At 40.7% G+C, this 27,780-nt stretch overlaps 1 protein-coding gene and 1 long non-coding RNA gene across 2 annotated transcripts in view; one reads left to right on the forward strand and one right to left on the reverse strand.

Annotated features, from left to right (window-relative positions):
* Positions 1-872: 872 nt before the first annotated feature.
* On the reverse strand, positions 873-1,691 carry LOC105212951 (uncharacterized). The gene is made up of 2 exons (XR_851750.3): positions 1,263-1,691; positions 873-1,203 (listed from the first exon to the last, which is right to left on the reverse strand). It is a non-coding gene; the product is annotated as an uncharacterized LOC105212951 (long non-coding RNA).
* Positions 1,692-5,874: 4,183 nt separating this feature from the next.
* Positions 5,875-27,780, forward strand: part of LOC105213043 (uncharacterized) — a 131,732-nt gene continuing 109,826 nt past the window's right edge. The window contains exon 1 of the mRNA XM_054228730.1: positions 5,875-6,029. The gene's annotated coding sequence lies outside the window, so the exon portion shown is untranslated. The remainder of the gene's footprint in view (positions 6,030-27,780) is intronic.

Consider the following 27,780-nt stretch of genomic DNA (forward strand, 5'->3'; position numbering starts at 1 on the left):
TCGAGTGTTAAATGTGCCGATAAATATGCGGCATTCGTCGAATCGAGAATGTTTGGCAGCAACGTGGCATTTTGTGGCGGCAGAGAGACAGCTCCTAAATGAATATCATTTGCTTATCATTGCAAAAGTGACAGCTAATTTGGCAGTTAGGCTGAATATTGGTGTATGGAAGACACGTCAGGCCGCGAATGTAATCATCACTGTAGATATGTAAGCACCTATTTAATAAATCAAATCTAATCGATCAATAAAATCCAAAAGAACTTAGCTGGCATAACACAATATTTAGTCTCCCATCAAGAAGATCAACGTAGACTCGGCTGCATCGGCTAAGACGCGCTGGCATGCAAGAACTGATCTGTGGGAACAATTTTAGAGCGCTATATACTCCAATGTACTTCTACTCAGCCTATATACATTAAACTGCATTCTTCAGGGGTGGCCATTACAATTATAAGACTTACTGAAATGCTCGTTTTTAGCGAGGTCGAATTAATGAGCGTCTCACAGGTTCTGTACTGGGCAATTACTCTGTTGAAAAGTCTTTAAAATGATTTAAGCGAATGCTGGAGAACTCAAATAAGTTTCGAACGTAAAAAGCAAAAATATTGCGACCGAAATATTAATTCGTGGTTCCAATACAATTTATTTTTTTTTTCTTGTTTTTTTTTTGTTTTTTTTTTTTTTTAGTTTTCATTTTTACGTGTTTCATATTTATAAACAGATAAGTATTTTGCCTTGAGAGGGAGATTTTTTTCATATAGAAGAACATGCACGTGTGCCAAAATACACACTGGAGACATTCTTCGGCCGCTTTCGCAATAATATTGACAAGGATTTGCATCGGCGCACCATCGAAAAACCTGTCATACTTATGCTACGTGCGTTTTACTTGTAATTCCTTCCTACTCCGCCGCCACCGCCGCCGAGGCAGCCGTGCCCGCTGTGGTGGCGCACAGCACCAGACCGACTGCCATGCCGATAGTTGCCAAGAGTGCCGCCTTCCCCAGGCTTTGGTCGTCCGTGGGATCTTTCTTTTCGGGGCACATCCGCCTCCTCGTCTCTTCTTCTCCCATTTTAGCGTGCTTTTATGCGCTCACCACTTAAGAATGCGGCGTCTGGGGTGCCACAAAAAGTTATTGCTGAATGGCACAAATTCACACAAAATATTGATAAATATCCTCAATTTCGCCTCACCAACAACTGTAGAAGAGCGAAGCGAAGGAAACACATTGAAATTCTCAACAGATGCAATGCCTCACCTTTTATATTCCGCGCGTAGATGTTCGAATAATGATTTGATATTTCCCTGTAGTGCTGTATCTATACGTGCCACTCATCTGTAACGTCTACTATGCCATTCTCTGCATTCCTCTCATGCGTGTACTGTTCGTGTATAACTTTTATATTTTTTTGCTTCTAATTATAAATTTACTTCGACAATTTCGTGGTTTGTTTTTAGAATTTTAAATACGGGGTTTGAAGTTTCTATTTTATATTGTTGATGTTCGTTTGACTGAAAACGCAAGGAATCAAACGAAAAGAAACGAAATGATAACTGTGAAGTATTTACTCAGACCCGTATCGGCGCTGTAACATCGGTAATGTCACAAACAAAAAGACTGATTGATCCAATACCTGAACTGTAGACAAATTTTAAATTAATAAAATATACGTGAACCGGGCCTATATTTAGTTTAGTATTTATATTAGTCTTCCAGAAAATTTTCAATTTTATTAAAAGCAACTGATTAAAAAAATGCTAAATCTATAATCCTTGTTTAATGGTTTAGACAACTCTTTCTGGACTCTATTACCTTCTGTAAGCAAGGCAATTATATATCCAATAAATGTTCCTCTTCACACTTTAAATTTCAACTTATATTTAAAGGCCACCAGGTTATAAATAGAAAACAATACAATAGTGTCAATTTGTATTAGTACCAATCGGAAGCTTAGTAAGACCCGCATTCTCATAATGGATCTTACACTCCGAAAGCGTTCATATTTGCACTTAACAATTGACTGTCGATCTTCTGCCAACGGACGGCAGTCAGCTCCGTTGACAGTACCGTTGGGAATCGTATAAATTGTCTGTGGCGAGATTGTTTCTGCCTCATTGCAAACACTAAAACCAAAATCCGTCTTTTCAGCTCACCTATCCGCTACACCTTCCATGTCTTCATCCATTGACAATCGCTTCCCTCGCCGCCGCACTCGTTTTGCGAGGAACGACGATTGCAGTGGAATTTCAATTAAATTTAGAAATAAAGCAAATTGTATGTGCAAAACGTAGCTGAGTGCGTGTGTACCCTCGAGCCGACAGCGGGTGGAATAAAAAATCAAAGAACAGGGATAAATACACGGAAAAAGCTCAGAAAGAGAAATCGACATGTGACCGTAGTGAATAACTTGACAGTCATCTAATACTGGAAAAAGTGTCACTTTGACTTGTCTTTATGTCAATTACTGTGGTTTACACTAGCCGCAGCTATCGGCCAATATAACAACCAGTGAACCAGCTGGCGCGTCAGGGTTCTGCCTGTCAGCGCAGTGTGTCATTTCAGTTTAGGCAGTGTTTGCGGGCCCATTCCCGCCCCACTGTGCTCTAACCGCCGTACATACTCACAGGTGTTGTGGAGGTGTGTGTGGAGGCACAACCGCTTGTGGCCCTCTGCACTGGAGTGTATTTGTACTTGGCCCTTGTTGTCTGGCGTGCAGGTTGATTTGTGTCGACATGCCGTCGTCTGTTTTTGCCATTAATAATGATCGACACCTTCTGTGAGCGAATTGACTTGCGGCAGCATGCGGGTGGCAATGTAGTTTTGTGTTTGGTACCGAGGTTTTATTGCCATTTTGGGCTGATTGAATTTTTTGGTCAAACTGTGAGGGTAACGAAGTCTGCATTAAGCCCCTGCTGCTGTTTCTGAAATTCAGACGACACATTTTGGTATAACTAATACTCGTCTGGAGGACAGTTTATTTACTTGTTTTTTGTTATTTGAGGGAAACTGTAGATTAACGGTAAATATGTGCATAGAAACTCTAAACCAAAAATGAATTTCACTAAAAAAAATCTATTTAAAAAATACAAACTGTTCCAGCTCGCTAAAATCATGCATTACGAGTACAGAAATTACGGAAAAAATTAATTTCTTGGCTGAAGGACGATACAAGTATCTCTTTCCAAATGAATGGAAAGCAATGGGTATACAAACTTCGAATATCCAGCCGTTTTTAGTGTCAAGTACATATCATATCATATCATGACTTCCATAAGCCGCTGCGTGTGTGTGGGTATTTTCGTTTGTGTGTTGAACAGCGAGATTCGCTCATTTGTTCCCTGGCAACTCAGTGTGGCATACAAACCGATGATTGTCATTGTCATTACCAATGCCACATGACACATGCCGTAATACCCTATAAGTGTCAGCCTCAGCATCACTCCTACCACTTCCTGCCTCTAATGCGCCCCACATTTGGTAAATGAGAAATTCAAAGGATTTTAGTTGCCATTGTCTCATTGTGGCTGTGGCTGTGACTGTGGCTTTTCGCGTTGAGCATTTCGTATTTCACGGCGACGACGCCAACGTCGGCGCTGAGCGAGCCGAGGTGAGGTGGGCCATTGTTTTCGGAATTCCTTATTGTTAAATATTTTATATTTTTGCTGCAGCTCTTAGTGCGGTCTCTGCCTGTGACTGTACATGTGTTCTTTGTGTTGTTGTTGTGGTCTTAAAGTGTTGCAAATAATTGTTTCATTGCTCGTGAACATTTTACTCTCGTTTTTTATTATTCTGAGCTTTTGCTGCCACTTCCATGGGTTGCAATTTAATTTGTTTTTGTTTGTTGTTCGTTTTTTTTCCACCGTTGCCCTCTTTACACGTGCCCAATTCTCGCTCACTTCTCGGCTTTCTTCACAAGTCCGTTCTGTGTGTTGAATTGGGTTTCTTCTTGTCTTTTCGCCGACAAAAGTAGCAAAGTTGTTGTATTATTGTTGTTGTTACTGTTGTTGTAGCATTTTCTGTCATTGTCTTAGCTTCTTGTATTTATTATTCCTTTGTTTTCACAGCCGTTATTGTGCTTTTACTTTCCTTGCCTTCATTATTCCAGACTCTTGCTATTGTAGATACAAACGTGTGTGTGTGTGTGTGTGTGTGTATGTGTGAGCGTGTCTGTGGCATTTCTCGGTCCTGCGGTTGTGCATTTCGCAACATTGAAAGGATTGCCCACAGCACTCAGATGGGCTGTGTTGGCATTTTTGAGGCATTCAGCCTGTCATTGTTGCCAGCGGAGCATTTGTCTGCATTGTTTCTGTTGTTTGTAGCGGCAGTTGTTTTCATTACCCCATTACCGTTGTTTACATTTGCAGCTATTCGCTCTCAAGCTGCTGCTTCTTCCCATTTCTCTGCGCAATTATTTCAATAGTTCGCTGAAATGTTAAGCTTCTAATTTTGAATCACCTTCAGCATTGAACGCCGAATGCCAGAAAAGCCTATTAGACGCTGCACAAGCGAGGAAAGGTCCACGTAGTGATTCTAATGTACACAACAATAATGCGCAGGCAAATTCAAGAAATATGACTTAATTTCATGTACTTGAACTTGAAACATTTTAGAGCCACTTTTAAGGTATTAACATCGTTCTTAGTTCCCTTAAATTATAGTATATTTCGCTATCACATGAGCACATAAGCCTAAAATATATCAGGTGTTTGGGAATGTTGAGTTTTATTTTTATACTCTCACAACATGTTGCGCAGGAGGGTTAGTATTGCAGATGGACTCGCCCATTGATCGGTTTTTGTATATACATATCGCGCAAACTACCTACATATATCAACCAAGCTTGCTTAACACATTTTCTGGATCCTCATTGTATGGTGTGAAAATGTGTGTGTTCGGATAATAACCACAAGATGGTACGGAAGGACTGCACTCGGATGGGCATAAAACTGGTAATGAGCGTTGCGTCGTCCACTTTTGGCTCAATATCATATCTCAGGAACAAGTCGACCGATTTCATTGAAATTTGGCACATAATATCTTTCTTTCTTTTTCGGCTTTATACCGTGCAAATTATAATTTAAGGCTTACAATGGCTCTTCTTTTGACTACCTATTTTTTTATCTAGCGGAAGAATTCTCAACTGTCTTCTCTGACCTCAAAAGCCTCCATGCCTTACAGCTATGCTTGGAATCTTGGTCTAAATTATTTCTTGCGATAACTAAAACGAGCGTGGATGAGACCACAGCTGACAGCGGTAGTCAGCGATCGGGTAGATTCCTCCAATTGGCGTGTTGGGTATTAATGTATGCGTGCACCCACTGGCCGTAATTTGTGCATAGAATTTTCAACCAGCGAATCCATCTATATTGTTTTTGTTTTTCTACATACCTCTTCGTGAAAATATATAAAAGTGTCTACATGGCCACAAACATTCTTGCAAATGTATACTTAAACACATAATTCTGCTTTATACACTTGTACACTTGTACATATTTACATGTGCATATATGTACATATATGTGTGTGCGTATGAGTGAGCTGTGTATATGTAAGAGTGTGGTGCAAAGCGATTTTGAATTTTCCACCTCAGCCAAATCAAAAAATAACACAGAAATATTCATGGAATGGGCTATTTGGAACCACACAGCCAGCCACACATACATTCGCGTGTATTATTATGTGCGCAATCAAATTATATTTTTATATTTGGCGGTGAGTAAATTTAGAAATGCGAACATTTTATAAGATTATTCGAACATATAGTATATTTATTCGCCGAGTCGAGTATCTTATTTATAATGCGTTCGCTTGCCAAAGTGTTGTTGTTGTTGTAACAATGTTGTTCTTGTTGCTGGCATTTTTATCTTTGATTTTTTCACTTTTGCTTTTGTTGTTGTGTTTATTGTGCTGCCCACTTGGCGCTTGGCGCTTGGCCGTTCAGCGGCTGAAGTGCCGCAGATTGGCGAACAGAGTGTGGAAGCGCGTTGAGTACCACATCGTAGTCACCTCGTCGTGTTAGCGGAAGTAAGTGAATGAGCAAGTGCATTTCGTGCAAGCAAGCGATAGTAATTACAAAAATAGAAACAAATAGAAACCGAAAACGAAAACAATTACGAAAAATCTCAGTGACAGTAAAGGCCACAAAAACACTTAATATCACATTCAAATTAAGCCAATCGAATAAACGCTGATCCGCAAAGCAATAAACAAAAAAAAAAACGAAGAAAAAACAAAAAGAAAGAAATAAATCAAGTAGATTAAGTAATTTTAAAGAATCTATGAAGCAGCCAAAACTCTAGAAATGAGATGTTGTGCAAGTGCTGTGCGCCACCGCAGGCGAGTGACTGACACCGCGGCACGGCTCGGCCAAGTTGCATTGCCAGTGACAAAAATGGCATACGTCGCCGAAAATAGCCAACTATATGTATATGTGTGTTATTAGAATTCGAGTGCGCGTGCCTCCTCGCTTTCAACAAAGAAATCTAGAATATCTTCAACAGTAGCACTTGCTGATTTATTCCTATTGATTCCAGTAATAAGTGAATACTTCCTAAATTTGGCCTGGTCTTATGTCGGGAAAGAATTGCAACGCGTACAGATGCAGCTGTCTTCATTCCAAACTGCTCGGCCCACACATTTCTACCAAACACCACACTTTTCTCTGCTAATCAAATAGATGAATACCAAGAAGAGTGTTCACAAGTCTATCACTAATTATTTGCAAAATAATAGAAATTATGGTCATATAGACCTCGAAGTCGATTTCTCGCAAGGTCCGAATGTAAAGTACAGCGTATCCAATCAACAATTTCGAAAACAGAGTCCAAACGAAAACCTTAATTTGCGGTTTTCGAAAAGTTCTCTTCCAATATTTCTACTCTGAGCTCAGCTCATATGAATATGCCCAATATAAATATTCCAATTTTTATTCGCATGGACGCTGGTATTCGCGTGGGTGTGCGTCTATATGTCACTTCCCATTTATTTTTTCCAGTACTTAATCCACATGTAATCCGTCCGATAGCTTCAATACTATCGTTCGCTTTGTTCTTTGCGAACGTTGTTGTGTTTTTTGTTGTGTTCGCCCCGAACATAATATGCGTAGGTTTGATGGATTTTTCCAATAAAAACTTGCCGGTCGAACAGAGAAGAATTGCGCATTTATGAGTTAAACAACAACAACAATTGAAGTGGCCAATGCAACCGGCGCAGGTGAAACTGCATCGTTGCGTAGACCAATGGGTTGATTTTTGAATGAATGCAGCTAGGGAGCTTAAGATCCAAATAATAATACAAAGGTGAGTACGCAATCTGGACCATTGTATATTACTTTTATTGCAGCCACAAATTTAAAATAAATAAACGAATATCATCGCTCATAAAAAAGCATTAAAACAATCTGAAACATTTTCCTAATTCCGAAAACAATTAATATAAGAGTTTTTTCGTATAAAGCACAGAAATCAACAGATTACACCATTTTCATTCAGATCGCCTTATATTTTCACTGACATCCAAATTTCATCTTAGACTATCATTATCCAAGAAATCCTTGCATAAAGGCTTGGAAATGACGGACTCTACCAAAGTCGAACTCGCCAAAGAACACATGCCTCACATATCATTTCCCCGTTCTATTTACTTTTATAGAAGAAATAATCTCAATAATCGCGAGTTCTACTATGCTGTTTACTGAAAATAACAATTACTCAATAGTCAGCAATTTTTACATCAAATAATTTTAGTCTTAGAAAAATAAAAAAAGTACACAACTTACTTCTAGTCAAGCCGAGACAAATGCCTCCTGAGAGTTTACTTTCTGCTAATCAATAATATACATCGGAATAGATATTCATCGGAAAACTGGATGAGTCTTTCATCCATACACTTAGTATTCAATGGAGAGGAAAACATTCTCGAAAACACCTCATTGCTGGACCTCACTCATTCTATGGTTTATTTGTCATATCTGTTGCTTACTCCGGGTGCATTTACAAAAATGGTTCCTTCATTCTCACCTCTGCGGGAGATAACAACCTCAGGAAAATTGCTGGTGTTGATGCAATTGCCATCCAACTGCTAGCAGAGCAACGTCTGGCCACTTGCTGTGGAGGTAAACAAATGCAGCTACTGCAACAAAGTCACAACAATAAAAACATACATACAATCGCACACATGCTCAGCAACAGCAGTTCATTATTATTTCAGTTTAATTTTAATTTTGCATTTTATTGTAGACTTGACAAAGTAGACTTGTGTCTAAAATTATACACAGATGGTTTAAATTAAAAAAATAATAATATTTAGAACCGAAAAACTCTTTGAACTTTGAAGGCCAAATATATTCGCTTATATTTCTCCCATATGAGGGCCTTTCCACCACAAACAAGTAAAACTGCTTTAATTTGGTCTGATTTGAAAAAGTTAGAAATATTAAACCACAAATCTTTAATTTCTTTAGCAGAGCATAAATTGAGAACTCTCGCTCACACGAATTGCAAAGATAGCACGAGAAGGCAGAGGGGACAGAGCCAACTGTTACTGTTGTGCCTAAGCATCAGCTCGCATCATATACCGTCATATCATAACGCATCAACAGGAACGCATCACACGCAGTCATGCGTGTCACGAGGGAACGAAAAAAGTTGCCGACAAAGGCATACACACATATGTACATACAGTATATACATATGTTCATATGGTATGTGTATTGATTATTTTTTATGTGGAACATTCAACGCAGCGCCTGACAAAGTAGTAAGCAGAAGAAACTTAAAGCTTTGCAGCAAAACGCATCCGAAGCGAAAATGTAATACAAAATCACAGAATATAAGCAATAATAATAATACGATGTGTGATGCGAAAGCTTTTTTACTCTTGCCGAATAACTTTTCAGAAATTCTAAACATTTTCCTTTGCTTTTTTACATGTCTGCATATGAACTTGTTCCAGATGCCTCCTTCGCTTCGCCCTGTCTTCTCTCAGAGTAACGCGCATTTCCGCCTTCACACTCGGCTTAACTTTATAACTGAGGTAATGCGCGTAAACTGTGATAGCCGAGCAAGAAAAAATTCGCGATGACAATCGTATGAAATATACACTAACAACAACAGTAATAAGTCAACAGCAATGCAAATCTACACAGATCCCTAACAAAAGAGCTAACTTTAACAAGCTCCCCTGCTTTGTTGACTGTCACTCTAATCTGCGTTAGATGATTCCTTGCAAATGGATTACATTAAATTCGACCCATGATCCATAAATCTAACGAGAGTCATTCGAATCAAATAAATTATGTCTATTATATGACAATATATTATGTTCAAGAGAGTATCGCAAAAATAGAAATTAGTTTTCCTGCAAATTAATATTCTTAATTGAAGTAGCGGAGTTCTGTCTACGAATTCTTCACAAGTACCTTTCGCTGATATATTCGCGTTTTTAAATTTGAATTTATTACACAACACTTTCTCAGCATCCGAGTTTAAGCAATCGCTTACACCTGGAAACACAAATCACCGCCAAGTCATTCGTCATTCTTAAAATAAGTAGAATTTTCGTTGGAAAAAGAGATGGAATTTGGGCGACGGTGGGGGTGGGGCCCACGGCAGCTGTTGCTCCTGTCGGTTTTAATATCTGCACTCGCACAATATTGTTCAGCAGAGCTCATACATATCTAAGTATATAGACTTGTATACATATATGGGCTTACATATATGAACATATGCCTTTTAGCTCCATAAGTAGCGTCTGGAGCATACGAGTTAAAAGCTTTAAAGATTATGAGTTCTTATTTGTCTGAGGATTGCATTGTCTTTTATCATTTTTAAATTTTTCGCTTGGAAGTTGTGTAAGAGTTCCTTAAGCTTGAAATTGATTATGTTAAGATATTATGCCTTTTGTTAAATTTTTGCAATTCATCAAACTTGATCTGGTTTTCTTGGATAGAGCGAACGGAAGGAAATGTGTGAGCAATCCTTAATATTAATTGAAAAAGTTACACAAGAGTGGCGGAGGGGGTGAAAAGAGTGTTTCTCCTTTGAGCAAAACTTCATAAAAATCTGCAAAAAAATATTTTGATAAATGCTGTGAAATTTTATTTTTAATTTTTCTTTTACGAAAACCTTAGCATCTTAATTATTTCCCCTCTTAAAATGCTCAATCTTTCATCGTATCAAAGAACAAACTTGAACTCGATATACTCGCAGCACAGAGCTTAAAACTCTTATGTTTCTACTTTTTTGGCTGACATTAAACCGCTGTCGTGCTATCAAACTAAACAGAAGCATATGTATGAGTCAATATGAAGTAACTGTAGCTTCGCCAATTTTGTGTATTTTGCCCAAATCCAGTTTTTAGTAAACGTCAGAGGCAAATATATTTACCACTATATCACATACTCTTACTTAACGGCGTCCATATTTTGGCAGCAAGTTGCGGCTGCTTAGGCAATTATTTAAATTACGGTACCATTGGGAGACTCGCCTTCACATGAAAGTAATGTTGACGGCTTTTCGCCTTTCAATCGCGCAGCGCCAGCGGCCAAGCAAGGGCCTGATTGTAAGAAAGTTTTGTACTTGCGTCCGCTACGGGATTTGGGTGCTGTTGCAAGGCGTTGACTGCCATTTTCAGCTTATTTACAAGCATTACAATTAAGGCTATTGCAAAACATGGAGGCCGCACACTAAAATAGCCATGAAAAATCCAATATTCCTCATGCATACTAACGAGCTGTTGCCTCTATTTATTTTTATTTTCCGCCGTAGTTGATTTAGGATACGAACCCCTCGTGGAAATGATGGAAATGCAGTGTAGTACTAGCTAGACTTTAACAAGCATACTAATATCAACGCAGATGTTAATCTCACTTACAGAAGACTGTACTGAACGCTCTTCGCTTCTAGAACATGGAATGGTTCCTTTCTACAGCTCGCTAAAGCGCAGCATAACAACTTTCTCGTTTAGATCGAGCGCTGTATTTCCAACAGGCACTACTGAATTCCATAACATGTAATCATATTCGCAAGGCACAGTAAAATGGCTGGCAAACTAACGCAATGCCAAGCCAAGCGGCAGAAGATATCACACACATATACACAAAGAATTCTGAAAGACGCCTTTTCGACTTTGATTTGAGTAGACGCATACGAAATTTCCTTTTGCCGATTCCACATTTTTCTATCGCAGAGGAACCTTCTTCTACCGCACATTTTGGCATATGGTTTGGAGCATGTGAGAATAGATCTACAGTTAAAAAAATAAAATCAGCTCTCTCAAGCTATTTAATATATATTTTTTAATTTTACTTAGATTAAATTTTCATAAAACCATTTAACCTTTAATCGCAACCAAAACCGTTATTGTTCCTAAGGTTGCCACAAACATTGAAAGACCAGAACGCGCTTCTTTTCCTTTCTTTTCTTTTCTTTTTTTTATCCGTAAAAAAGCGACTATTGCGCTCCCCTACTTGTCACTTCTTATTGGGGCTTCCATCGGAGTGTGCCCACCAATGGTGAACCGTTAGCCATCATTTGGCTGTCAGAGCAATTTTAGCCCGAGGGAAGGCACCGTTAGTTGTTACATAATGTTACATAACAAATAAACTGTTGGCATGTGTGTGTGTGTGTGTCTAGAGAGCAAATAACAACAAATCATACGAGCATGAACACATTATACTCGTAACAGGCACCTAAGCAATAGCGGTAGTTGTTGTATATCTACAACAACAAGTAGAATAAATAAACAGAAACATAAAAGCGCGGACACTTTGGAGTTGGAAATCTCAGCAGGAAAATCTTTACAAATACAATCGTAACTTTTGTCGCTTTTTCCAACGAAATCACGCAACAAAAACAACTGTCCGCTTACGCCGGCTTAGGGTGCCGTCCCCTCCACACCACCCGCCCATTTTCCTCCCCATTCGCTCTTTCACTCGAAAGGGATTTGTGTTTAGCCGACGGCTGAGCTTTTTTTGTAGACAACTTTGCTTGCAATTTTGTGGCCCCAATGGACTCCTACCCCCCAGGAAGGCATAATGATGTTATTGTAATCTTACGTCGTCTTAACGGCAGACCGTTGAGAATTTAATGGCAAATACAATGAATTTCAAATATGTATGTATTTAGCCGCACATACTCAATAAAAATTTAACGTTGCCTCGCGAGGAGGCCCTTTCCGCATCGCTTTCATTCAGTTCAATACAGAAGCATCTGAAATCGGTCGCGTTTTAATTACACAGCATTTCTTTTGCTCGTATGGGTGTGCTCTCATCCACATTTCCATTCGATTTTTATATTTTGCTCGAGTCCGCCTCTCCACCACATTTACATACCATCGTAGTCAGCCGCCTGCCACCGTAGCAAACTCCATCGAATTTGTCGTTGTGTGCCGATGCTTAATATCGAATGGGTCTACGGTCGAATGGCCGAGTAGCGCACACATTAGCACAATTTGTTGCCAATATCTCAGCGGCAGCGACACTAAGCCAGCCGGCATGCTAACCAGAGTTCTCGCCAGCCTTAGTCTAAGGCCTCGGCTTTGCCTACAATAAGCCATAACATTTTATGGGATTAACTTTACACTACATAAATTTTGTTGTCGCAAAATAAAATTAGCCTTCAAGCGGCGTCTAATCGTCCACGAAATAGATGATGACTGCCATGGTAGAGAGCGCACGTTGTACCAGTGTGTGTCTTGGGTCCCCCGCGATTAGGGTATGAGGGTAGTTTTGTGAATTTCGATGAGCGACGTCTCTAAGCATATTTAAGTTGCGGTAGAATAGTTTAAAATATGTTTTCATTTGATATTCGTTGGTTGCGGTAGGAAATTGGACAACCACAGAATATCCTTGTCCATTTTACATTTATAACAGTCTGGGCGACACGTTATATCTTGAAGTTTGAAGACTGGTTATTTAAAATCTATAAAAAACCAAAATGAATTTGAAAATAATCAAAGAGAGAGAGGTCAGTCACACGAAGTTCAAAAGTACATATAAAACATCAATCATATCAGATCATAGCATATACCCCTAGAGATGAACATGCCATTGATTCTTCAATATACTCGCATTCGGCGGACAAAGCCGCACAATTCCATTTAAATACAAGGGTGCGAAAGTGCCACCCAGATAGAGCAAGCACAGTCAGCTGGAAAACCAGTGTTAATTACCGAAATAAATCCCGCCCAATTAACAAATTTATGCAAGGTCCCACAGTGTGAACTCAACCGTTGAAACGCTGATTACCGTCATTGACTATTATGGCCAATGTTATCACCACCTCAACCCCTCTAGCCCGCATTCCCTCACAGTTATGCTAATGTTAGTATTGCCCTGCTGATGGACGCAATAATTGCGACTTGAGCCATAAGAGACCAGTCCGTTTCACCTCGCACCCCATCAGCTGTCAAAGGTAAATTGTATTAATTAATCACACAACAAATTGAATCAATCAAAGCAACAAAGGGCTTAAATACAACAAAAACAACAGACACAATTCAACGAAACACTGATGAAGATGAAGAGAACAAAAAGCAAGAAATACAAAAGAGCAGTCGCGGACATTGAAGTGCTGCCTGTGCCAGCTTAATGCCTAAATTGATGGCAGTTTTGGGTGCTCACGGTTGCCCGTTGAAAGTTGTTCTTGCTTTAAATCTTAACTTTACTCTCAAACTCGTTCAAATTTATGTATTTGTGTTTTAATCAATCACCGTCGCTCATATACTAAGGCGTTAATTACTTGTACAGGTATCATTCAGGTGATTTGACAGCAAAAGTAAGGAAGTCATCCTCCTTAAACTCACCAATACTGGGCTGAGGGTGTGTTAAATTCGTGAAGCTTTTCTGAGATTATTCTTTTCGTCCAGAGATCCCATCTCGCATGCCCGATAATCGTCTTTATTGTATTCGAAAGATAACATCGTCTACTGAGCCCCCGAACATCTTCTGAAATAAGACAATTTGTTGTTAGATAACAGCCCTTTAACCAAGTGTTTTTTTGTCGAAGCAATGATATCGTCATGAGTACTTATCAGAAATGAAATTAAAACAAAGATTTCAAATTATTAAGGGCAGCAGGTTTTCATAAGTTCCTTTGATTTCAATTAGAAAGCTAGCAAACAAGAGAACAGAAAGCAACTACGCAATTCGAGCCAACGTCGACCCATTTAATTAATTTTGAAATCCAGTTTTGAAGAAACCAAGCGCCATTCGGTGTACTAGACGCAAGCCATACAAAGGCGAGTGTAACTTTGTTTTCGTTTGAGTAGACTGCGAATCAAATCCTCTTCACCCGCTGGAATCCACTTATCACCACCCATTGAACATCATTTGTGGCGCACTTCCTGGTTGCTTAAAGATTTGTAACGCGCTTATAGAGGCAGCAAAGAACAGCCACTTACAAATATGTATGTATGTATGAGCAATCATAAAGACAATCGTTATCCCCGGGCAAGTGATGTGTTATGAATTTTCCGCACATAGGAATTCATCATCTTAATCAAGGCAATGTTTGCACGACAGAGAGCAAAGGAGGCAACATATCTGGTTTGAATCCGATTTGCAAATGTAATTTCGAGCTTGGTTTGCTCAAACTGAATCGATTGCTAAAGTAATGAATAATTCTGAAATTGTAACGAGCTTCAAAATATATATTCGATGAAATGGTTGTAAATCATTTTCTGTATTAAAATCAGAGAATATTTAAGTTCCATAAAGTCTCTGCGATCGGCTTTAAGTGAAAGCTAAATTCGAAGGCTTCTTGTTGTGGCATTCATCTGTGAAGCCAAAAATTAACGCAATTCGGGTTTCCACTTCAATGACGGCTAACGGCACCATTCATGCGGTCGCACACACTGGCCAACGCACCGTCGTGTCGAAGGTTGTGGGGCGCATGGGAGCGAGCGCGTGATTAATCATTACTACTAATGGATAATGAAATTTGCTGCCAATCGAAGTGTGTGAGTAGCCGAGCATGTGATTCTGGCAAAGGGCTCGCCGCGCCGCATGCAATTGAATCGACTTTACGAGTAGTCACAACGAATGGCAGCTAATCGAATATTCCACGGCACACGCCCATTTATGTTTACGTACTGTATACACACCCGTATGTGTGTGTGTGTGTGTTGCTGGTCTGTCGGTTATGCTCGTTCCAGTAATGGTCGGTCACTCTCCCAAATGCAAGCAATGAATTTTCCATATTTTCCTGTTTGCCAGCTGTCTAGCCGAACTAACCTGAAATGCGTTGTTAATGCACAAACAAGATTTGTAATATCGACTGCAACTGCAATAACAACATCTGTGCAGGTTGTCGCTTGTATGCAGTTTAACACCTGAAACGGCTGCCTTATGGAATCCTGAATTCATTGTTTAATACAAGTACATATACCATTACTGTACACTCAGTGCAATGGAATTGCTGGCAGGTTGACCAAAGCCACCAACACCTCCAACACGTTGCAAGAAAACTCTTTGAAGTATTTCACTAATGATACTAGAAGGACCAGGATACATTGAGTAGAATAGAAAATAGCTCGAAATAATTGCATAGCCTAGCTGATAACCTTTGAAGATCTGATTAAATGCCAAACCGTGTTTAATCTAATTTCGCTGATTAGTTGAGATCAACTGGAGGCTTGCGAAACCCAGACAAACGAGTTTTTTGAGCCCCGTTAAAAGCACTTTAAACATTTCTCGTCATCTCCACTAAAGTAGAGACACATACATATACAAAAATCCACATGTAAGAGGATCCATTATTTGTGCGAATTTATGAATGCAACAAGTTTGTGGCAAGCGCGCTGCCGGCAGCCAATTGTTGTAAGAACAAAATACAGTGTGTGTTAAGACTAAAAATAGGAAATTATGGTAAGTAGAATGCGACACAAAGACACAAAGTGATCAGTGGTAATGCAAATGCGTTTGCGTTCGCCTTCATCCGCATTGCAATTTTACAGAGTGCGCCGGGTTGGCTCTGCGCCCCAGCAGCTGCAGCGGCAGCGGCGTTCGGATTATGCATTTAGCCATCGCATGCTTCGAGTTTTCATTTTTCCATCTCGCAAATGTTTATCGCACACATCCATTGCAGCTGCCGCCGGTTGCTAAAATGATGGGAGGTTTCAGAAGAGAGCCTCATCAACATCCGGGAATGTGGAGTCATTAGTGGGATGACCGCATGTGTTTGTATATCGTCCTGTGTTTCGTAATGGGGCGTTAAGCGAAAAAAATGCTCTTTCACAACAAAAAATCGCGTTTCTTTTCTTACTTCTTATTCACTGTTTGCTGTGAGTTTCCATGAATATTATGGCGCTGCACCTTTTAAGCTTAAAAGTTTTATTTTCACGAGTAATAATTGAAAATTTCGTAAAATATTTGCAGAACCAATTTCAATGTGAATTGATTTACGTCTCAAAACGTATTTCACTTGCAGCCTTCCATCGCGCGTTCGCTTCCCTCTTCCGCTAGCGGCTTATTACGCAGGCATGGGATCGCTACCGCTGATTTCTCATATTTCTGGAAAGAAGCAGCAGTTTGACGCTTCGCAAGAGTACAAAATACGCCAGAACACCTCATAATGGGTTTCCCTTGTCGTCGGTTGGCGAATTTGTTTGACGTGAAAATAAAATTAAGTTGGAGAATAAATTTTGCGCAAATAAGCGGAGAAATTTCCAACTTAACAGGCAACTAATATCAGTGTGTTTTCAGCTTCATCGACAACCAGGCAACCTCACTCCCTTACTCACTTTGACACGACCTTCCCCAAGCAAGCACCCACGCACTCGTTGCAACATCAGGAGCAGAAAATTTGTCATTTATTTATTGCTTAGCGCGCGCATCGAAGATTAAAAATGCAGCAAAGAAGGAATTTCTGCAGACATTTTAGAAAGCGTGAGAATAAATAAAAGCGCTTGCGGAGGAGAATTCCGGGCAGCAGTTCGGTGTAACATGAGCGGCGATCATCATCAGCGTCGTCAGCACCTTTTACAAATTTACGCCAATTTATTTGAGTGCAATCGATAAGCGCATTTTTCTTGCAGCTGCATTTTTATTTTCGCCGTTTATTTTTGTCATTTCGCCATTTCGCTTTGCTACGACTGTCATCCACTTCTGCGTCTTCTTCTTCGTCTCGGCTTCACGATTATTTGGCTGGCGCAACATTGTTGCTGCGATTCTCCGCGATTGCTGTCTGCGCCACCCGCATTTCACTTGGTGCTTGGGAATCCACGTTTATTGCTTCGTCACCTTCCCTTCCGCTCCGGTTTCTCGCTGCGCTGATGCTCCAGCGCCTCTGCCATCGATGGAATGCTTGTTGTCTGCAAGATTTTTACTTTTTCGCGCTAAACATTTCCAATTTCCGCTGGCGGTTGGAGACTGGAGGCCGTGGGAGGACGGGGAGGTGATCCATGCGGAAAAGTGCTCATTAGCAAACAATTTGCAAATGTAATGTTTACTCCGTTGTTGCATTTGTTTGCTCTCTCAGAGATGCTCCTACATATATGTTTGTATGTGTGTGTTTTTGTGTGTTTATGAATCTTTAATTCATTCATTGGCAGCATTCTTGGAATAAATAACAACTCTAATGCTGTGTCATTATTCCCGCACTATTTATCTTCGAGCCACATCGCGGATGTAATATTTGAATTCAATTATAGATTTAAATTCGCGAAAGCGGCAGAGATCTTTAAGATTAGCGAATAGCACGAAGAGCCCCAATTTAAGCAATCCGACTTATATAAAAATGTAATAAAGACAAAATAAAGTGTTCATGAAGACACGACTACGGTAAATCACTTAAAACCGCCGCAGTTTGAAAACAGACTAAACGATGTCTGTCCTAGCAATCTTAAGTACCAAAATCTTTCTTGGTAGTTTAGTAAGATTTGTTCTCGATGATGCTGATACTTCACACTCTAGGGTAGATCACCAGGGAATGTTGTTTCAAGCAACCTCCTCCTTTGGAATGATCCCGTTTTACTCTTTCATTTATTCAGACAACATCAAATACATTTCGACACGCTCTCTCAAGTGCTTTTTTCGATTGTAATGCTTTCCAAATCCAAACGTTGGAAGATAATCCATTGAATTTGCAGTAAACAGAAGACACTTGAAGCAAATAAGTGCACAATAATGAGAAATAAAATGTGCTCACTATATTCTTTGAAGTGAACAAAATGTTCACAGAATGCAACCGAATTGAATTTGATTTTGGCTAGTTTTGTTTAAGGAATGCTTACTGTATATACACAATCACTCACCCACTGACATGCTGTTCTGCCTCTGCACTCTCCCTGCCAGAGTGTGTTTCATGCTTCTTCTCAGCAGGAAAATCTCCGGACTTTTTCCCGTTGTTCGCCCAATGGCCAATCGATCGTTTCACAATTTCGCTCCTCTTCAAGGAAAGTGCAGAGTTTTTAGTGTTGCTGCAAGATAAACTGCTTTCCTCAATATTACCTTTTTGCCAGTTCCACATTGTAACTATATCCGCACATATTCACACGTTGCAACACACTTCACACACTCGAGAGCGCTGGGTCCTACGTATCAAGTCGCTTCCTCTGTCTTTGCATTGATTTTGTTGTGTGTTCGAGAAGTTTTTGTTTTGGCTCGCATTCAAAGCGATACTAATGAATCGCCATAAATTTTTTACCATTTCTCAATGCGGTTTTTACCGTAATGTCGCATATTCATCATTATCGCTAGAATCGAAGTGCTGGGGGTAAGGCAAGTGTTTTATCGAGAGCTTTAAAATGGAATCGTTAAATACCGTTAAAGAGAAAGTCGTTTTAATGCATTTGCGAAGCGAAATAGTCCAACTGTCTCGGGCCCTAACCAATTGAAACTTTTATTTAATTAGTAATTAGAGCTTGCACTCTTGAAGAAGCCAGATGCTGATTTGGGAAATGCGGAAACAGAAACAGAAATTAAAAATTTTCAAGAATCGCTGCAAGTTCCCGTAAAATTTCCAAATCTTAGCAGGTGCCAGCGCCAACAACTATTCAACATTTGCCTGGCATATAAATTGGGCCACACATTAAATTGAAAATTTGGATGGCAACTGTTCTCGGCTGGAGCAAAACCGTTCGCTTTAAACTCACGTTAAGAGCATTTTCTGCTCAGTTTATTACGGCATTTTCCCTCACTTCTTGATACTTGCTGCCGCCTTAGTTAGACAACTATTTTGTTGCAAGTGTGTGTATGTGAGCATGTTGAGGAGATTACAACCAGTTCAACCGCTGGAGTCCAAAAACCAAAACACAAAAAAACGCTGGAAAAAGCAACAAAGCGGCGGTTCTTTTTCGCTTTTGGTTTTCGGCGTGCGCCGTAAAGTATGCAACGACTTTAAACGGATGAAACGTGAGGGTGGCCAAGCGGGAAACCAGAGCATGAATAAATGAAAGAGCGATTGAGTGAGTGGGTGAGTAGATGGGTGTGAAAGTGAGCTCGTGAATGAGCGAATATAAAAAGAAGACGAGTGCAAGCGCCGAGGAAGCGTGAAGGTAAGAGAGCGTACAAGTGTGGTGTGGATTTTATGACTAAGTGGCCGAGTGGCAGACGGGTGCGGTGCGGCGTGTCGAAGTCGAAATGCAAATTCCACACAACATGCTGAAATGCAATGAAGTTAAAAGCCAAACGGTGCGAGCGGTGCGAGTACACAAAATAACAAATTCGAAAAAACAGGTACAACAACAACAACAACAACAGAAACAGGCAGCAACAACATCTGCCAACGGCTAGACGCTAAGTTTGCAGCAAAACTGTTTAGTTTGGAGCAACTTTTTCGATGTGTGTGTATGCCGACTGGTGTACCGTTATAAGTTCTGCGCTTAACTTTGCGGGCGCCCACTGCATACATACATATGCATCGGTGTGGCATCATCGCGCCGCGCGTTGCCAGTGAAAAGTTGCCTGCGAATTGAAACATCTTTCGAATATTAAGTGTAAAATAGCACTTAACTAAAATGTCTGCTCGCGCACACAAACACACAAACATACAGATACACACAACCTTTCATTGGCACATCTGCATGCGAACACGAAAAACGAACAACGTGCAATATGCGCTTGTCGGTAGACAATCTGTCAGTGCAATGACGTGGCGAATACTTCGGTGCAACAACAAAAATACAACAAAAAACAACAACAACAATGCAGCAATGCAACTAGCAACATAAAAGTGCTAGTTAGAAACAATTGTGGAAATTCCGCTATCATTGTGCTGCGGTTATGTCGCCACCCCCTTACATGCCATCCCCACACTACCACCGTCATCGCCACCGCCTCGGCAAGCTGCAGCTGAGGTGCGGATTGTTTGAATGCTTTTCGCTCATAAATGTTTATTGGTTAATGCTATGGAAAGAATGCGCGAATGCCAAAAGAACGAATAAACGAACAAACGAAGCGAGAGACAGAGGGATGGACGAGCAGACGCCGGCAGCAAATGGCGTCAGAAAGGTAACTTTTTAATGAAGTCACAAACACCGAGCGTGGATATGGATTTTGTGGATTAAATTGTTTAGCTTACTCGTGTGATTTCCTCCATCGCCTGTGCCCCCTCTTGCCTTGGGCATTTTTATTAGTGCTGGAACACAGCTCTCTTAGTGTGGAGTGTGCGCATCGGGTGCCTGTGTGTGTGGCCGCAACTGCTTGGAATCAAAGTGCTGGCGACATTTCGAGTTAGTAAATCCTCATTTGCATATTTGCGGTTTTTATTAGCTGGCGTACATGGTATTTCGACGCTTACTAAAACTATGTGATTGAAGTGATTGAAAATGTTGCTCATACGACACGTCATGCAATTTTAGTTACCAATAGAAATGTGCCACTTCTAAGCACAACGACCAACAAATTTAACTACAAATATTTATTAAAGAAGGCACATCCACCAACCACCAGCTCGCCTTAAATCAATCTCATTTACGCCGGTAATAAAATGAAACTATTGGAAGCCCATTCGGCTGCCTGGCTGATATTCTGCGTTCTTTGTGCCTTGCGAATGATAAGGAAGCAGGAAGTGGCTATTATAGAAAGGCTCTCTGGTCAACAGTTTACCAAAGGCAGAGGATAAAGGCGTTCAAACAGGACATCGGTAAACTTATGGGCATCCTATTCATAAGCGTAGTCAAACGATGGGTTAATAAGCGCAAAATAAATTCAGCTTTTCCGGTGGCGTTCAAACAAATTCAATTGCTCTGCGATGGATGCGAGCAGAGGCTGGGCAATAAGCCTCACTCTCGAACAAAGACGAAATAATAAGCTGGCGTTGGTAGAATGGACGGTAGTTAACGGAACGCGGAGGCAACTCAATCTGCAGTGTCCACAAAGAACGTCATTTTATGCATGCTAACGCCTCGTTCAACAGTTCATAAAAAGCGGAAGAATTAGAGCTAGATTTGAGCACCAACTGTGGCCCCGGGACCAGCGAGTGACACGCATTCCTCATATTCTCCGCCACACACACACACACATACGGGCAGCGCTGCCGACACCGTCAAATGGCACATGCTGTATTCACCACATTACGGTACTGCATTTGAATGTAATGAGACAGTGACAAATGATGGCAAAAACTTCAACCGAACTTCAAGCTCTGCGCACCAAATGATGATAAGCAAAACGGGATGTTTCCAAGTACTGCAAAGCGACAGCAAAAACAACAAAGACAATGGCGAGAAAAACAGTGACGCACCGGTTGCTTGCTTTCACCATTCCACGCTCAACGTTTGCGCGTCTGCTTGGATAAATGCTAACTTAACGGTTTAGTTGGCTCGATGGACGAACGGTTGGACGGATGGATGGATGGTTGAATGATCAGTTGGATGACGTCGCAAGTTTCGGGCACTCTTGTTGCTGACTTCCGCTTAGCTACTGCATGAATGAGTAACTTTGTTCGTTGCAGTTAATTTGTGTTGTTGTGTTCTCCTGCCTTGCCTTTCGAAATTGTTTTTATTTTAGCTGCAGTGCACCGAAAGCTGGAGGCTGCGGGCTGGTGGCCATCGGCGTGCCACAAACGCACACGCATTAGTTGTGCAACGCCTTTGAATGAGTTGCAAAGTTGTCAGGCGAGCGGCTAAATCGTATGACATATAGGCCAGAAGTGCTGCAATGAAGTGTGTAATTTAACATTTCAAAAGATTTATCACGGCTGTGCCGTCAGCCGATGCGCTGCAGCGACTTTGGAGCTTTGCAGCAGATTATGCTCGTCCGTGTTTGTTTACTCTGCGTCTTGCATGACTGAAGGGCTTCCGTAAGCAGTTTTAACGGTCACTTGCCTTATCGGAATTTATGACAAGCATACTTGGCATGATAAATGTTTCTCTCTATGGCCGAGTGAAGGCAGTGTCAAGTGGCTGTACTAGTGCGCTCTTTTCTCGGTTATCCACTTGGCTTCAGTTTTTTTTTTCGATTCCGAATTTTCTTTACCGCAAAATCCCGAATGTTTAGGTTCTATTCCACATATTCCGCAAAGTCTAGCTCCTGCAAATTTTCTCGACGCATTCGATTCACCATGTTCGCACTTAATCTCAGATCTACTACCTAAGAGGGTTCTTAAACGGATCTGCTTTCGCCTACGAACGAACAAGTTTCGAAATATGGGGCAGATGTATGCGAGAAGTGATTTATCCAAAGATTTGCAAAACTTTCTCACCTTGAATAACATATATTCTATGAAGCCCATTTAAAAAAATGTTCCTGGTAATAAGATTAGAATTAAGAAATAATGTAAACCAAATGATATTTATAGAAGGAATAACTTAACTTTCAACTTTCTTGAATAAGTTGGAAGTGCGATTTTAATAAAATGTATCATTATGTCCCCATTCTAATGTATTTAAGTAAATGCTTTTCGATGGGTCTTATTGAATTCAAAATAGAAATGAAAAGCCGAAGAAAATTTGCCTTTTAAATGTCGAAGAGCACTTGAGAGCACCCCATTACTGAGTTGATAAGCAAAGAGCTCTTGAGAGGGGAGTGCCTCCAAAGAGATGATTGTTTTATATGAAACACTTAAATTTTAATCGATTTCATTTTGTTTTGCTGCAATAGTGTTAATTTTATTGGCTGCCACATTTATAATGAACACCCAAATGCGAATGCGAGGTCATTGTCGCACAGCTTCAAAACTATATTATTGTAGTCTCCTTTAAATATGTGCAAATATTTATGTTCACACATACATACATATATATAAAGCTTGGTGTTGATATTAACTTATGTCCCGAAAGGCCTAAACACAAGATCCAACAGTCTCGGCGTTTGATGCATCAGAGCGAGCATTCACAAGTGCCACAACTACAGCCGTTCACTTATTCATTCGATCCTTAATGCCGCTGCGAAATGGCGAAATGGCAGGACAACGGCACCCGTAATAGTAACAAAAGGAAAACCAAAACCAACATGAACAACAAATAATGACAAAATAGGCCTGATTTATGTTTACAACGCGAACGTGACAATCTTAGGAGTACGTGCCAAACTGACACTAGCTACCAGCTAATGGCGACTGCTGGCTGTTCGTTGTTGGTCGCCCAATGTTGTTGCCACAATGCTTCGGAGCACACTCGTTTAAGGCGGCAAGTGTGCCCAGAAACAAATACATAAACAAGCGTTACATAAGTAGCGCCACAAAATCCTGCACTCGACCCGCACAAACACCCGACAAACTATTGCGCCAAACTACATCGCTAAACCAAGCAAACTAGTCGTAAACCACGCCTAATCGGGCTAGTTGCATCACTATCTCAAACCGGTGAACTTCGTTCGGCTGCTGCGCTGCTGGTCGTCCACCGTGCCGCATAAACACTGACAGCGATAAGTGACACATTGGCAAATACTCACTTCGAAACACACGCACACTCAGCCACATGAAGCACATAAGAGTGTGTGTGTGTGTGTGTGAGTGGAGTGAACGGTTGGACGTTTTGGCAACAATGAATATCTACAAAGAAGAGCTTTGGCTGCCAGCGCCACCTATCCGAACGTACCGAGACACAGACGTGCATACAAATGAAGACGGCCACAGCCCACGACCGGCGACTGCGAATGCTAAGGAGCTGTGCGAAAAACGAAAAAAATCGGATAATACAACAAAAGCCAATCAAATCTTCTTCAAATCTTTCAATTTATTATTCTTTGCTTTTCGCTTGCATCGTCTACTTGCCCGATGCTTACTTCGCATTATCCTCGCTGCCTTTTGCTTGTATTTATTTCTATTTTATATGTTTATTTATGCTCTTTTTGGTGTTTCTGCTGTTGTTGGAGGCACTACTCTTTGTTTACAACTGAAACCAACGTGTGTACACTTTTCATGGCATTAGGCGCTACGGCACACACACACTGGCGCTCGAGCGATGCCATGCTAAGCCACAAATGCGCTAAATTTTATTTATTTGCTTTTAGTTTTGGTTTATTTATCTTGCAAGTGGTGCATGAGTGACCCTATAACTGTGCTTTAGTGTCCCATTTGCTGCGTGTGGCATTTTAGCGGCTTACGCGTTCGAGTATTCCCGCGCACTTGTGCGTATGTGTCCCCGACGAATCACTCCAGATACACCCGAAAGCAGTTGAGTGCTTGCTGTATTCTGGAGTAAAGAGACAGAGAAGGGCTAGAGGGCAGGGCCCTCAACTGAAATGGCAGTCTTTCAACTCGACATTTCGGAACGACGGTCCTCGGATTCAGAAAAGGATAATGACCTAAGTATGCTTCGAACGTCAAAATTGTTCACAAAATGTTTTACAAGGTCTCGAACTTGAACCTGCAACTGCTAGTTGCTACTTTTCTCCCTCAAAGCTAAGAAACACCCACAGATTTCTTAGCTTTTATGGAGAAACGTTGCAGCTAGTTTCATTTCATTTGAACGCAATCCCATGGGTCTTATTTTACTCTGCAATATAGTTCAAAAATATGTGTTGCATTGCGTTTACCACGCAGCGAATGCTAGTGGACAAACTCCAGTTGAAGTAATTAAAATTAAGGGGTTATATACAGTTAGACGACCGAAAAATGTGAATTTTCCAGAATTTTTTCGGAGAAAACTTTTTAATTTATTGATCCAAAAATTTATACACATATTGTGATATCTTTTAACTGTATTTTAAGACTTAGTTCTAGTAAAAATATTTATTTGCAAAAGAGCTACAGCTGATCTCCAGGAGCTCCTCTCAAAAAAGACGTTTTGCGGTGACCACTATATCTCGGAACTGGATCATCCGAAATTAAAAAACCAAACAGATTTCGTTAAAATAATGTTAAATCTAGTAATTAATCGAAGGAACAAGCAAAATAAATTTTTTTGACAAAATGAGGAGAGAAAAAATCTTCGATTAATTACTAAAAAATATATTTAAGAAGGTCGTGTTAAAATTTGAGACTAATCGGTCTAGCCGTTTCGAGTAATGTTGGTCACCGACTTTGAAAACACCATTTTGAGAAAAACGCGTTTAAAGTTTGGACCTTATACTTCCAAGCACTCTGAAACGCCTTTTCAAATTTTTCATTTGTAACTTTGAAAATATTCACCGGAACGATATGAAATTTTCTGTGTGTATTCTTAAATATATGTACATTAAGAAAATGAAATAAAAAAAAATAGATTTTTTGAAAATTCTAACTATATATAACCCCTTAAGCATCTCTTTGCGCCATGCCTCGTACAACTTTTGGCAATGGCGGATCCATACCCAAACACATATCTGGAATCTGGAAAACAGCACGAAAACAATTAAACTCTAAAAACTTGTTCAACATTTTGAGGCACAACAACGAAATAGACCTTTAATTTGGTTTGAGGCCCGCCGCCACTTCATGGCAAGGCAGCCAGCAGCGTTCCGAAACCGTTTAACAAGCAAATATATCGCTGCAACAGCGCAAACAAAAACATGGGAGTGGCACAAGAGGCCAAGTCGACACAAGTGGCACTGCGTCGAAGTGCAGCTGCTAGCCAAATGACAAGAGGTACGACACACTCAGCTTGAACGGGCGCAGTTAGTCGCTACTTGCCACTGGCCGCAGGCGCCAACGCTCATACAAATCCTTACGTACGTCCTTGCGAGAAGTGCACGCTTTTTATGTGAACCATTGCATTCTGGCCCCCACACACACAGGGGGCGGGGGCAGCGAGAGAGAAGCGAAGGGAGCAAAAGAATAAGACGAGCAGAAGGTGGCTCGTGCAAAACAATCAGATGCCTACAATAAATGTCTGCCTTCTGCGATGGCCGCGGCGGCGGTTCTGTGACAACTCCATTGCTGCTTGTTAGAGCCGACTACAAAGTCACGACAGCTGTTGGTACACCAACAATAACTGAAGCATTACAAAGCAAACGTCGGTCCGCCAATGCTATCTATGCCACTGCGTTGTTGCTGCCACACAGCGCACTTTCTGCAAAAGTTATCATGAGCACTTCCAGCACGCAGCACACACACACACCCACTCAGAGTTTGTGACAATTTAAAGGGACACGGTTTCGCCACTTCTTGCGACATGCTGCTCACTGCTGAGTAACGAACTGGAAGCAAAGTGGGCATAGTAGTCCAAGGAGTCGCAGTAAACGCGTGTAACCTAATTGCGAGTAAATAAATGGTCACGTCACTGGTGAGGTTGCCATCAACAATTTGCATAAACAACTGAAGATGACCACTTTATTTCTGCAGCAGCCAAAGAGCAGAGTACCGTATCTTTGGTCTGCTAACAATTGCAGAAAATAATAGAAAGCATGGACTCGAGTCTTTGGCGAATGCAATCTCAAATTTGAATGGGATGCAGAAAAGCTTCACACTCTAATAAGAGAACCGTTCGCTGCCAAGTTGATGAATTATGCTTCCTCTTCTTCATTTGATTTATAACTAACTTCAATCAGTGCTTCAAACCAAGTCGGCCTGTTAATATGAGCAGCATCGCTTAAAGACTCTATATTTCAAGGCGTACACAAATAAGCTCAGAACGTGCTCTTCACACACACATATCAGTACTTATGTACTTCCAGTTGACATGACTTTCAACACGCCATAATTTCGAAACTTTAAACTCATTTGCCAGCTGGACTTGAAAACAAAATCTGTCATAAAATCTCGAAAACCTTTAATTGGATTGAGCCATTGTACGAGTACAGTGGATAAACTTTGAAATGCGAAACGGAAGAAAAAAGCGCGTCGGCAAAAGGAACTGCTGACTTTATCAACTTTTGATTTTCGGCAATTTATTTTTATTTCATTTTGCTCGTATATTCTCGGCGCTTGCTCTGACATTCATAACAGCGAAATAAATTTCAGCAACACGCCTTTATAACAGCGCCCAAAACTTTTCCAAGCACACCACCTACCACACACACACACACTTGCACAATTCTACAATGTACAAAAATAGAAACAACTGGTAAGACAGGGCCAACTTCGGGTGCGGCCGAGCAGTAGACACTCTCACTAATTGGTGTCTGACATATTGGCTTGTTATAACACACTAATCTCAGCAAGATAGCTTAATAATAATGGAAGAACAGACAGGGGATCCCATCCTGAACATTAACCGTTATAAAAAATCACTACCAACAACAGTTAGGTGAAGAAGTGTCTTATACGCTCTTGCAACAGTTGTGAGGGTACAAGAATCGAGAAAACAAAGGCGCTGGCAACAGCCGTGGCAAGGCCATTGCGGCCAAGTTGCGAGATGCTAACTCGAGAATTCTCCAGTCATCCAGTCATTTATAATAAAAACGCAGCGCCAACACTTACATTAACACTAACAACTGCAATAAGAATTACGGGGAAAGGAGGAAATTTGAAAA

This window comes from Zeugodacus cucurbitae, chromosome 4, assembly GCF_028554725.1.
Source record: "Zeugodacus cucurbitae isolate PBARC_wt_2022May chromosome 4, idZeuCucr1.2, whole genome shotgun sequence".
NCBI lineage: Eukaryota > Metazoa > Arthropoda > Insecta > Diptera > Tephritidae > Zeugodacus > Zeugodacus cucurbitae.